Source organism: Nelumbo nucifera, chromosome 1 (genome assembly GCF_055504915.1).
Source record: "Nelumbo nucifera cultivar China Antique chromosome 1, China Antique-T2T, whole genome shotgun sequence".
In the NCBI taxonomy this organism is placed as follows: Eukaryota; Viridiplantae; Streptophyta; class Magnoliopsida; order Proteales; family Nelumbonaceae; genus Nelumbo; species Nelumbo nucifera.
This window is the reverse complement of record NC_142649.1, coordinates 160,111,798-160,124,426: the sequence shown is the minus strand read 5'-3', so window position 1 is coordinate 160,124,426 and position 12,629 is coordinate 160,111,798. Positions and strand designations below refer to the sequence as shown.

The following is a 12,629-nucleotide window of genomic DNA, read 5'->3' as shown; positions in this document are numbered from 1 at the left end:
AAAATGTTGGTCCCAGCTATAAGGGGCCTTGCGAGGATATAAATGAGAATATAATGATGATTACCCAAGGGAGTTATTTTCTATACCATTAGGCCACTCAGTTCTAAATAAATAATTTATTATTTGTTTTTGTCCTTTTATTTTTCTGCATGAAAAAGTGGGACTTATGGATCACAAAATGTCGAGAACCATATGGTCCGTGATCAAAAGCTAGTGGTTGCCAGGCGGCCTGCTGGTTATGCATGCAAGGTTATATATATGTGATATTATTTCTGTTGGATGGAGTGTGTAGTCTTGATTCATTCATAAATCCGGTTTATTGTGTCATGGTCTAATTCAGTGTTTTAGAACCGTTGTTGATGTAAATGGTTAGATTGTTCAGCCCGAGAATCGTTCAGGCAACTGATTTTATTTTACCTTAACCCAGTCCTTGGTCAAAAGCCATTGATTTGGTTAGTGATTTGTTGACTTGAACAGTTCAATTGTCAACCCAAAAACTGATGGTCATAACGGTTCTGATTCTGGGTCTGTTTTTAAAACCTTGGTGTAACTCTAATTCGTGGTTGTTATTAGATGATAGACTCTATCTCGTCAAAATATCTCTTCAAATGTGCACACAATACAGTCCAAATTTATTGCACTTGTTTGAAGATATGCACACAATACAGTCCAAATTTATTACACTTGTTTGATATACAAAACTATCAATACAGGTTCCCTGAACAAAATGGGTATGCGTTCGTTCAAAATGACATGGTAGCCATGCAATGTGAAGAGTGACTAGCTGAAGAGCATCTGTGAAAGCTCTTACTTCCCAATCCACCAAGCTTCTCTATAAATACTGGATCACTCCCTTCGCAGCTTCACCACGGCTTGGTAGTGCAAATTCTCTCTTAACCTTTTTCCATAAATCATGGCTAAATCTTGCTTGCTTTCTCTTGGTCTTTATCTCTTTATTTTGTTTCACGGTTGCCTAGCAGCTGGGCGATACGATTTTCATCAAGGCCAAGGTCAGAATCGGCCTGATCACCAGTTCCAAGGAGAACAAAATGAGTGCCAAATCATTAATCTTGATGCCCATGAACCATCTCGTAGAATTGAAGCTGACCAGTTCAAGTGTGCTGGGGTTGCAGCTTATCGGGCCCAAGGGACTCTCCTTACCTGTCTATCATAATATGCCTAAGATCCTCTACATTGTCCAAGGCTAGCTCACTAAATCCCTCTTTACACATCTACTTTATATATATGTTATATTTTATCATATACTATTTCAAATATTTGTTATGACTTGTGTGCTTGTAATCCATGTGTTCAGGTAGGGGAGTTGTAGGATTATCAATCCCTGGGTGCCCTGAAACATTCCAATCATTTCAACAAGATGATTAATTCGAGGAAGAAGGTAGAAGAAGCCAAAGATAGGAGGATGATGAAGACGGTAACAGTCAAAGATCACAAGAACAAGATGGTAAAAGTCAACAGTCTGAAGATGAATGAAGTAGAAGACAGAAACCGAGGAACAATATAGCAGAAGCCAAGGAAGTAAAAGTCAACAATCAGAGGATCAAAGCACTAGAAGCCGAAGATCCGAGGGTAAATACAGCAGAAGCCAAAGATGTGAGGAAGATCAACGTAGCAAAAGCCAAAGATACGAGGATTTTCACCAGCAGTTGAGATTCTTCAAGGAGGGAGATATCATTATGGTGCCAAATGGAGTTGCCTACTGGGTCCACAATGATGGTGATACACCAATTGTTGCATTCGCCGTATTTGACACCAGCAACAAATTCAACCAACTCGACCGGAAAGTGAGAGTAAGGAAGCTAACTCACTATCATACATTATATATTTGTTTTATGCACAAAAGCACAATCCGAGGCTTACAACAGATTTTCTATTCAAATGTTTGTTAAGAATTTCTGGCTTGCTGGTAACATACAAGAAGAAGAACAACATCATCATCAAAGAGGATCTTCGTCATCCAAGAGTGAGGAAATTGGGCAAGAGAGTTCGAACAATGTTTTTAGTGGCTTTGATGGAAAGATATTAGCTCAGGCTTTTGGAGTGACAAAGGAGACGGTGAGAATGCTACAAAAGAAAAATGACCAGAGGGGACCTATCATCCAAATTGAAAGGGGACTTCAGGTGATAAAGTCAATATCGAGTGAAGAGCAAGAAAGACAACAAGAAATTAATGCAAATGGTTTAGAGGAGACTCTTGTTAGACAGTTTTGTATGCCCTTAGCTTCAATCAGAATGATGTACTTTATGAGTTTATTGTAAATGAATAAAGATACATATTTGATTCATGTTCCCTTGGTATGTTTCTGTGTAATACCCTTAAACTGGACACTTAATGAGACTCGTGTTAGTTTAGAATGTTCACAGCCGGTGGATCGGTCTGGGGAGACCTATCCTGACAAGGCTGACACTGTGGTGCCACCAAGTCGGTTGGGGTGGCCTGTCTCAGCTGCCAGGGTGAGACCCTAGGCACATACAGTGTAGGATTAATTGAATCTTTGAACTGGACCAGATTTCTAGTATTGCCCTGGACCTTGGAGATTGATGGGCAAAACTAGAAAGTTACACCCGACCCCTAGACTCGATTATGATACTGCACTAGGTGTCGGATTGGGCTATCTTTGATGTACCAATTAGTGAGATCCTTAGCGGGGGTCAAAACCTGGGTATGTTGGGACAGTCCGAGAATTCATCTGAGTGGGTGATCATAGTGACAGGATCAGCCCCTTTGTCGGACAAAGGTAATGATCGGGGATGCACTCTCACTGATGGAAACCAAGACTACCAGCAGCCGATTTCAACCGTTGAGATTTGTTTTGCAAAATATATTTTATATAAGATATAAAAGAATATATATGGTTTCTAAAATGTTTGCAAGACGGTTTTAATTCCCGGGATCCATATGAGTGGAGAGTGCAACACTGTTCCGTGCAGCCGAGGGAGAAGTCCTCTCTTGTCGGGCAGTGTATGATCATTATGGGCTGAGAGGTTAAGTGTAAGATCATTGAGGATAATACCTGATGGGCTAATCTTGCATCTGCCCACAGTCCCTGGGTGTTACAAGGTGGCTTGGCCCAGGGACCTCTTAGGGTAAGTGTTGGGCCCATAGAGCCCATTTGATGGGTTTCAGGGGGTGCACTGTCTTTAATAGTGTATTCGGCCAGGCCTTGTAACAAAGGCTGGGCCGAACCCATGTGGCTGATGTGTAGATCAATGCTTGGGTCCCACGCCATACAAGGAAGCCCAACTGGGCAGCAGTTAAGAAGGTTAAGTGAGGACATAAGCTTAATGGGCCTAAAGCCCATTTCGAACTGGGCAGTTTATTTAGTTAATAAAGGGGCGAAATCTGAAGTGGATCAGCTAACAGGATTGGGCTTAGACCCTATCCACTTAGAGAGTCCAAGATCTAAATAAGATTTAGTTCTGGAAACCTTCTAATCAGATTAGGAGATGGCTGATCTGATCTCCAGATAAGATAAGGATTATCCCTTATCACTTAAAGGGACTTCTAACCCAAATGTGATTTGGATTAGCAACTCCTAATTTGATTAGGAGCTGATCCCTTTAAGATTATAAAAGAAGAAGGGGGCGGCAACCTAAAGATATACAATATACACCCAGATCATCAGGTTTTCTTTAGTGCTGAGATCAAGAAGAGAGAATTCTGCTCCCTGCAAATACTCTCTTGCCGCCTCCCTGTTCTTGCTGCCCTGTTTGCCAGTTCGATCTCCAGTTGTGGGAGAAGTCAAGATTGGATCTTGACATCAGTCCTTTGAGAAAGGATTGAAAGGAAGCTGTGCTCACGTACCATCTTGTTGATTCTTGCGAAGGACAGAGTTCTTGGAGAAGAACACTGCTGATTCTGCTCCACCTGCACTGCGCCATCTTCAGTGGGAGCAGTCTTTGGATCCTTCCTTGGGCGTGAACACCTTCGTTGGGAGATATTACTTCTCCGTATCAGGTATAATCCTTCCCACTTCTTTTTGGTTCAGATCTGGTTCGGTTTATGGTTCAGAATTGATCCTTGAAAATATGATTTTCTAAATGGGGAATACGATTCCCAGTTGAAGGGAGAGAAAAATTTTTGAAATTCGCCCCTTATTCCGCAATCTTTTGGGCGTCCATAGGATGGATCTCTCATCCCTTCAGTGGTATCAGAGCCATGGTTCAAATCTTGAACCAGTTTGTTTCAGATCTGAACCTGCGCAAATGGGCGGAAGGTGTTCTACCCGATTTGCGCAGATATGGGTTTTGGGAAATTTTGTTCCCAAAATTAATGGGCGAATAATCTGAAATTAATTTTATATAAATCTTATTATTATTTAGAATTGTTCTTTATGATTTTCTTGATTTATGGGCTGTTCGTACAAGAGGAGATCAAAATCTTGGTTTGCATAGGGAACCTGCAAGATTTGCAGTTTCTTGCTTTATTTATTACATTTGGTCTGTAAATAATTTTTTTTTATTTTCTAGACTCAATCTATAGGTATTCGATCTGTTGTAATTATTAATAGAAATAGGATTTCTATTTATTTTAATTATGGATCGAAGATGGCAGCGCAGAAAGGGAGATTTCGTAGAGAAGAAGATTTCGCAGATGGGAGAATCGCCATCTGCGATTTGCAGTTTGTGAAACTGCATTCTGTGATCTAACCTTTGTTTTGCAGGATGGATTGTGCGAACAGCCCTGATTTACTGATTCTTGTTTTTCTTTTATCAGTAATTAATTTCAGATTATTTTCTTGAATTAAAGATTTAATTAAAAATCAAACCCTAGACCCATTCGAACCAAGATTGGTTCAAACTGTTTGGACCAAATCTAGGGTTTAATCAAGGCTGAAAGTCAGCCCTAATTTTCCTACTAATGGGCCTAAGGATTGATATTTAATTAATTGGTTAATTCGACCCAACCTGTAAAGGCCCAGTTTTAAATAGTTAAAACTGCTAAAAGCCCACTTAACACATAAAGCTATATGGGTTGAACCGTTCGGCCCATATACCTGAATAATATTAATGGTTAATATTATGGATTTAAAATGGGCTTCAAATGGGCTTTACAGATAATTAATTGATTGGATCAATTTATCCCTGCATGTGATGTATGGATGTGTGATGTGCTACGTACATGGGCCATAAGTACTTGGCCCATGCTCAATCGACAGTGGCTCTTTCGCACACCATGGCTGAATGCACATCATTGCCATGGTGTCCCTTTTGGTCATTGGATGACCTCCCTCAGTGGTGGGCCCCACACCTCATCATGAGGTCTCGTGCGGAACCCTAGCCGATTTAGGCCCACCAAAATCTGGCTTTATGAAAGTCAGTGGGAGCCACTTTGGTTTGACCTAAAGATAGAACTAGGGCGTAATTATCTCTTCCCTCTAGTTGATATGAGTGCATGTGATAGGGAGATTCATATGATGAACTCTCTAAAGGCCTTCCATCATTAGCACGAGGATGGGTCCTTTAGTAATGAGGAAACGCACCAGAAAATGGGCTATCCATTTGCTGTTGGGCTTGTCTAAGTGTTTCATAAGATGATAGGGGCGTCATAGACCGATGTGGGAGGGGCTTCACCAGAAAATGGGAACTCTCTCACGGTACCTTGGCGTTCATGAATATGATGGGTAAGCACTCACTGGACAGAAAGGTTTACCTGAAAACGGCTCTGAACCTTGTCTGACAGAGGCCAAAGGGAAAACTCATATGATGAGTGGATATGATCCTTTACAGAAAGGTGGTGGGGTTATGCAGCTGAAACAGTTGGCTTCATGCACCCTATGTGATTTCCCACATTTCCAGAGACAACCCGTAGTCTCCGTCACTGAGAAAGGAGGGAAATCTCAGAGACGAATAAATGGAAATGGATCATAGATTAAAATCCATATCTATGAAATGAACATGAATCAAATTAGGTCGTGGACTGATGTTTGCTCTTTTATCAGAAAATGGTAAACGGATCATTTGCAAAGCTACTTGATGACAACAAGTTGAAGGGCCCAAACTATGCTGACTGGTATAGGAACCTTATGTTGGTCTTAACCTCTGAGAAATTGGACAAGGTAGCAAAGAATCCTGCCCCGGATCGTTTGGGAGATAGGGCTTCTGAGGCCCGAAGAAGAGAATACCAAGAATGGGAGGAGAAAAACTCCCTTGCCCGCTGCTATATCATTGCCTCCTTAGACAATCCAATTCAGATGCAGTTCGATCAGATCGAACTTGCTAAGGACGTATTGGATAGTCTTAGGACAATGTACGAAGAGCAGAATCGTTCTACTTGGCAGAAGGTCTTGAAACAGTTCATGACCACGCAGAAGACCAAGGGCCAACAAGTTCACGACCATTGTCTCCGGATGATGGGCTATATCAACGAACTAGAGGCTCTTGGATCTGGGCTGGATCTGGTAACTCAGATCGATGCTATTCTCAACTCTCTGCCTCCATCCTTTAATCCATTCATCATGAACTACAACATGAACAAGCTGAACGTCAGCTTGTAGGAACTCAGCAATATGTTGCAGAGGGCCGAAGAATTGATTAAAAAGGATGAGCCCATTGCCATGCTTGTTGAAACTGGCAAATCGGGCAAGAAAAGGAAGGCGAAGAGAAAGCCCCAGAAAAAGGCTGCCAAACCCAAGAAACAGAGGAAGGACAAGGCATCAGATGCCTGTCATTTTTGCAAGAAGACCGGCCACTGGAAAAGGAATTGTCCTACCTACCTGGAATCCAAGAAAGGTAATTTCGAAACTTGTGTTATAGAAACCAATTTGTTGGTAGCTTCTACGTCCTGGTGTATTGACTCCGGGGCTTCAACTCATGCGTGTAACTCACTGCAGGGGTTCAAGGTAAGCAGAAGGCTGAGTGAAGGAGAAGTCACACTCTACTTGGGGACTACTGCAACTGTTGCAGCCACAGCCATAGGAACCGTGGAATTATATTTTAGAGAAGGAATAATTGTACTGAAAGATTGTCTTTATGTACAAAATTTAAGAAGAAATTTGATTTCTGTCTCAAAACTGTGTGCAGATGGTTATTCTGTCTTCTTTAGTAATACGATTACTATTAAAAGAAATAACAGATTCATCGCATACAGGGAACTGGAGAACGGTCTCTATGTTCTACATCCTTCTCTAGAAACTAACATAACCGAAACTACGTCGATTGAAAACCCCAAGAAGAGAGCCCGTGATACAGTTAATCTCACGTGTCTGTGGCATTACCGACTTGGCCACATTGGTGTTGACCGAATCACAAGGTTGGTAAAGGATGGTCCTTTGGATTTTCTAGCTGTAGAAGATCTTCCCGCTTGTGAGCCTTGCCTACAAGGCAAGATGACGAAACGGCCATTTAACGGTAAGCCTGAAAGATGTACAGGCACACTTGACCTAATACATACTGATGTATGTGGTCCCCTGAGTGTTAGGACACGAAATCAACACGTGTATTTCATCACCTTCACAGATGATTTTTCACGATATGGTTACGTGTACCTAATGAGACACAAGTCTGAATCCTTTGAAAAGTTCAAAGAGTTTAGACAAGAGGTCGAGAAACAGTTAGGGAGAGAAATTAAAGCCCTTCAATCCGATCGAGGTGGCGAATATCTCTCTGACGAATTCAGGGACTACTTAAAGGACAATGGGATAGTATCACAATTAGCTCCTCCTGCTACACCACAACTTAACGGTGTTTCAGAGAGGAGGAATAGGACCTTATTAGATATGGTCCGGTCGCTTCTCATACACTCAGAGTTACCCACATCCTTTTGGGGTTACGCATTAGAGACTGCGATTTATGTGCTGAATCGGGTTCCAACCAAATCGGTTCCGAATACTCCATATGAACTTTGGACCGGAAAGAAACCAAGTGTCAGACACTTGAAGATTTGGGGTTGTCCAGCACACGTTAAAAGAACGAGTGCAGACAAGTTGGAATCTAAGACCAGTCGTTGCCTATTTGTAGGCTACCCAAAAGGCTCTGTAGGTTACCTTTTCTATGACCCAAGTGAGCAGAAAATGTTCTGCAGTCGAAATGCGCAATTCTTGGAAACCGACTATATCCTGGACACCCATCGTCAGGAAGTTGTTCTTGATGAGGAGAGCTCAGGAGCAGTGGGAGATGTCCCACAAGTTCCAGGTAGTGACCAACTTAGAAGATCCACTCGGGCATCCAGGCCACCAGTCCGTTATGGTTATGACCAGGATAGTTACCTGGTGGAAACCTTGACTAGTGAGGAGGATCCCGTGACTTACGCGGAAGCTATGTTGGACATAGATTCCCAGAAGTGGGTGGAGGCCATGAGGGCAGAGATGGACTCAATGGAGACCAATGGAGTCTAGACTCTAGTAGATCCGCCCTCCGGGGTAAAGGCAATCGGTTGCAAATGGATTTACAGGAGGAAGAAGGGCCCCGATGGTAAAGTTGAGACCTTCAAGGCTCGTCTGGTGGCGAAAGGGTACACTCAGAAAGAGGGCATCGATTATGAGGAAACCTTTTCGCCTGTGGCCATGCTTAAATCCATTAGGATCCTGCTAGCTGTAGCAGCATACCTTGATTATGAGATTTGGCAGATGGATGTCAAAACTGCATTCCTGAATGGAGATCTTACTGAAGATATCTATATGCAGCAGCTGCAAGGCTTCATTGCTGCAGGTCAGGAAAACATGGTATGTAAACTTAACAGATCCATTTATGGGCTTAAGCAAGCTTCTAGAAGTTGGAACATCCGTTTTAACTCTGCTGTCAAATCGTTTGACTTCGAGCAGAATCCGGATGAACCCTGTGTCTACAGGAAGTACAGTGGGGATAAGGTTACTTTCTTGGTTCTGTATGTAGATGACATTCTACTCATTGGGAATGATGTAGGAATGTTAACTACGGTGAAAGTATGGCTTTCGCAGCAATTCTCCATGAAAGATCTTGGAGAAGCCTCCTATATACTGGGTCTTCGACTCTATAGAGATAGATCGAAGCGGATAATAGGATTATCCCAATCTGCTTACATTGACAAAATAGTCAAAAGATACAGCATGGAAAACTCCAAGAAAGGAAATGTTCCTTTCAGGCACGGAGTCACTCTCTCCAAGAAGATGTCTCCCAAGACTTCTGAGGAGATTGATGGCATGAAAGACGTTCCCTATGCCTCTGCCATAGGGAGCATCATGTATGCCATGCTGTGCACTCGTCCTGACATTGCTCAGGTAGTGAGTGTAGTAAGCAGATTTCAGGCCAACCCAGGGCAGGAGCATTGGACTGCTGTGAAAAACATACTTAAGTACCTTCGAAGGACAAAAGAGTTTTGTCTGGTGTTCGACGGTAGCTCACTGCAGATCCAAGGGTATACAAATGCCGATTTCCAGTCAGACCCAGATGATAGAAAGTCTACATCTGGATATGTTTTCACGATAGGATCGTGTGCTGTTTGCTGGAAAAGCAGCAAACAGGGGTCCACTGCAGACTCCATGACCGAGGCCGAATACATTGCCGCAAGTGAGGCTGCCAAAGAAGCTGTGTGGATGAAGAAGTTCGTTCATGAGTTGGGAGTTGTTCCGTCCAGCACATCACCCATCCCATTATTGTGTGACAACAGTGGAGCCATTGCTCATGCTAAGGAGCCATGAGCCCACTCGAAGTCGAAGTACATCGAGAGGAAGTACCACGAACTGCGGGAGATTGTTGGTAGAGGGGACATCTTGATTCAGAAGGTAGCGTCAGCGGAAAATGTAGCAGACCCATTGACAAAGCCACTATCACAGAAAGTGTTTGAGAAACACGTGGAAAGCATGGGACTCCGGCTAGTACCTGATTGGACCTAAGTGCAAGTGGGAGCTGTTAGACAGTTTTGTATGCCCTTAGCTTCAATCAGAATGATGTACTTTATGAGTTTATTGTAAATGAATAAAGATACATATTTGATTCATGTTCCCTAGGTATGTTTCTATGTAATACCCTTAAACTGGACACTTAATGAGACTCGTGTTAGTTTAGAATGTTCACAGCCGGTGGGTCGGTCTGGGGAGACCTATCCTGACAAGGCTGACACTGTGGTGCCACCAAGTCGGTTGGGGTGGCCTGTCTCAGCTGCCAGGGTGAGACCCTAGGCACATACAGTGTAGGATTAATTGAATCTTTGAACTGGACCAGATTTCCAGTATTGCCCTGGACTTTGGAGAATGATGGGCAAAACTGGAAAGTTACACCCGACCCCTAGACTCGATTATGATACTGCACTAGGTGTCGGATTGGGCTATCTTTGATGTACCAATCAGTGAGATCCTTAGCGGGGGTCAAAACGTGGGTATGTTGGGACAGTCCGAGAATTCATCTGAGTGGGTGATCATAGTGACAGGATCAGCCCCTTTGTCGGACAAAGGTAATGATCGGGGATGCACTCTCACTGATGGAAACCAAGACTGCGGCAGCCGATTTCAACCGTTGAGATTTGTTTTGCAAAATATATTTTATATAAGATATAAAAGAATATATGTGGTTTTAAAATGTTTTCAAGAAGGTTTTAATTCCCGGGATCCATATGAGTGGAGAGTGCAACACTGTTCCTTGTAGCCGAGGGAGAGGTCCTCTCTTGTCGGGCAGTGTATGATCATTATGGGTTGAGAGGTTAAGTGTAAGACCTTTGAGGATAATACCTGATGGGCTAATCTTGCATCTGCCCACAGTCCCTGGGTGTTACAAGGTGGCTTGGCTCAGGGACCTCTTAGGGTAAGTGTTGGGCCCGTAGAGCCCATTTGATGGGTTTCAGGGGGTGCACTGTCTTTAACAGTGTATTCGACCAGGCCTTGTAACAAAGGCTGGGCCGAACCCATGTGGCTGATGTGTAGATCAATGCTTGGGTCCCACGCCATACAAGGAAGCCCAACTGGGCAGTAGTTAAGAAGGTTAAGTGAGCACATAAGCTTAATGGGCCTAAAGCCCATTTCGAACTGGGCTGTTTATTTAGTTAATAAAGGGGCGAAATCTGAAGTGGATCAGCTAACAGGATTGGGCTTAGACCCTATCCACTTAGAGAGTCCAAGATCTAAATAAGATTTAGATCTGGAAACCTCCTAATCAGATTAGGAGATGGCTGATCTGATCTCCAGATAAGATAAGGATTATCCCTTATCACTTAAAGGGACTTCTAACACAAATGTGATTTGGATTAGCAACTCCTAATCTGATTAGGAGCTGATCCCTTTAAGATTATAAAAGAAGAAGGGGGCGGCAGCCTAAAGATATACAATATACACACAGATCATCAGGTTTTCTTTAGTGCTGAGATCAAGAAGAGAGAATTCTGCTCCCTGCAAATACTCTCTTGCCGCCTCCCTGTTCTTGCTGCCCTGTTTGCCAGTTCGATCTCCAGTTGTGGGAGAAGTCAAGATTGGATCTTGACATCAGTCCTTTGAGAAAGGATTGAAAGGAAGCTGTGCTCATGTACCATCTTGCTGATTCTTGTGAAGGACAGAGTTATTGGAGAAGAACACTGCTGATTCTGCTCCACCTGCACTGCGCCATCTTCAGTGGGAGCAGTCTTTGGATCCTTCCTTGGGCGTGAACACCTTCGTTGGGAGATATTACTTCTCCGTATCAGGTATAATCCTTCCCACTCCTTTTTGGTTCAAATCTGGTTCAGTTTATGGTTCAAGATTGATCATTGAAAATATGATTTTCTAAATAGGGAATACGATTCCCAGTTGAAGGGAGAGAAAAATTTTTGAAATTCGCCCCTTATTCCGCAATCTTTGGGCGTCCATAGGATGGATCTCTCATCCCTTCAACTCTTTGCAACTTGAGGCTCAGACAGAATATTGGGAAAGCCACGAGTTCCGATGTATACACTCCTTTTAGGGGACGAGTGACCAACGTTAACAGCCGAAGCCTCCCTACTCTTGGCCTCTAGGAACTTAGTGCTGAGAGAGAACATCTCTACAAGGTTAGGTTCTAATAAACATAATCATCTTTTTTGTATGGTATAGTTTGATTGAATGATTATTTACTTTTACATGTATTTGTGCTTTATGGAACTTACTAAATTGCCTTTGATGCATGATTTGTATAGAATGCGATAATGTCTCCTCATTGGAACGTAAACGCACACAGCGTGATGTACGTTCTTAGGGGTGAAGCCCTGGTTCAGGTCGTTGGAAACTCTGGTCAGACTGGCTATGATGGACAGCTTTGTGAAGGCCAACTAATCGTCATTCCTCGAAACTTTGCTGTAGTGAAACAGGCAGGAGACAATGGATTTGAATGGGTTTCAATTAAGACCAGTGACAATGCAGTGAGAAGTCCACTTGTTGGAAGGACATCTGCCATTTGGGCCATGCCAGAAGAGGTCCTGGTAAATGCTTACCAGATTTCCAATGAAGAAGCAAGGAGGTTAAAGTACAACAGAGAGTAAACGTGTGTCTTAGCACCAAATTTTGAATCCAACGGAAGGTTTTCTGTAATGTAAAATAATAGCCATAAAGGGGAGTTATTTCAAGTGTAATAAAGCATTATAGGCACGGAAGTAGGTACGTATTTATAGATGTTTGAACTCTTCAACTTTGTATTATGAGTTTTTATATCTTGCTTTGGGTAATAAATAAAGGAAAAACTTTCTTTGGGCT

The 12,629-nt window shown here is 42.8% G+C and overlaps 1 pseudogene across 1 annotated transcript; it reads left to right on the top strand.

Moving 5' to 3' along the window:
* The first annotated feature begins 885 nt into the window (after nt 1-885).
* LOC148804063 (11S globulin-like) lies at nt 886-12,629 on the top strand (annotated as a pseudogene). The gene is made up of 5 exons (XR_016083008.1): nt 886-1,203; nt 1,316-1,811; nt 1,912-2,253; nt 11,774-11,950; nt 12,077-12,629. The product of XR_016083008.1 is annotated as an 11S globulin-like (transcript).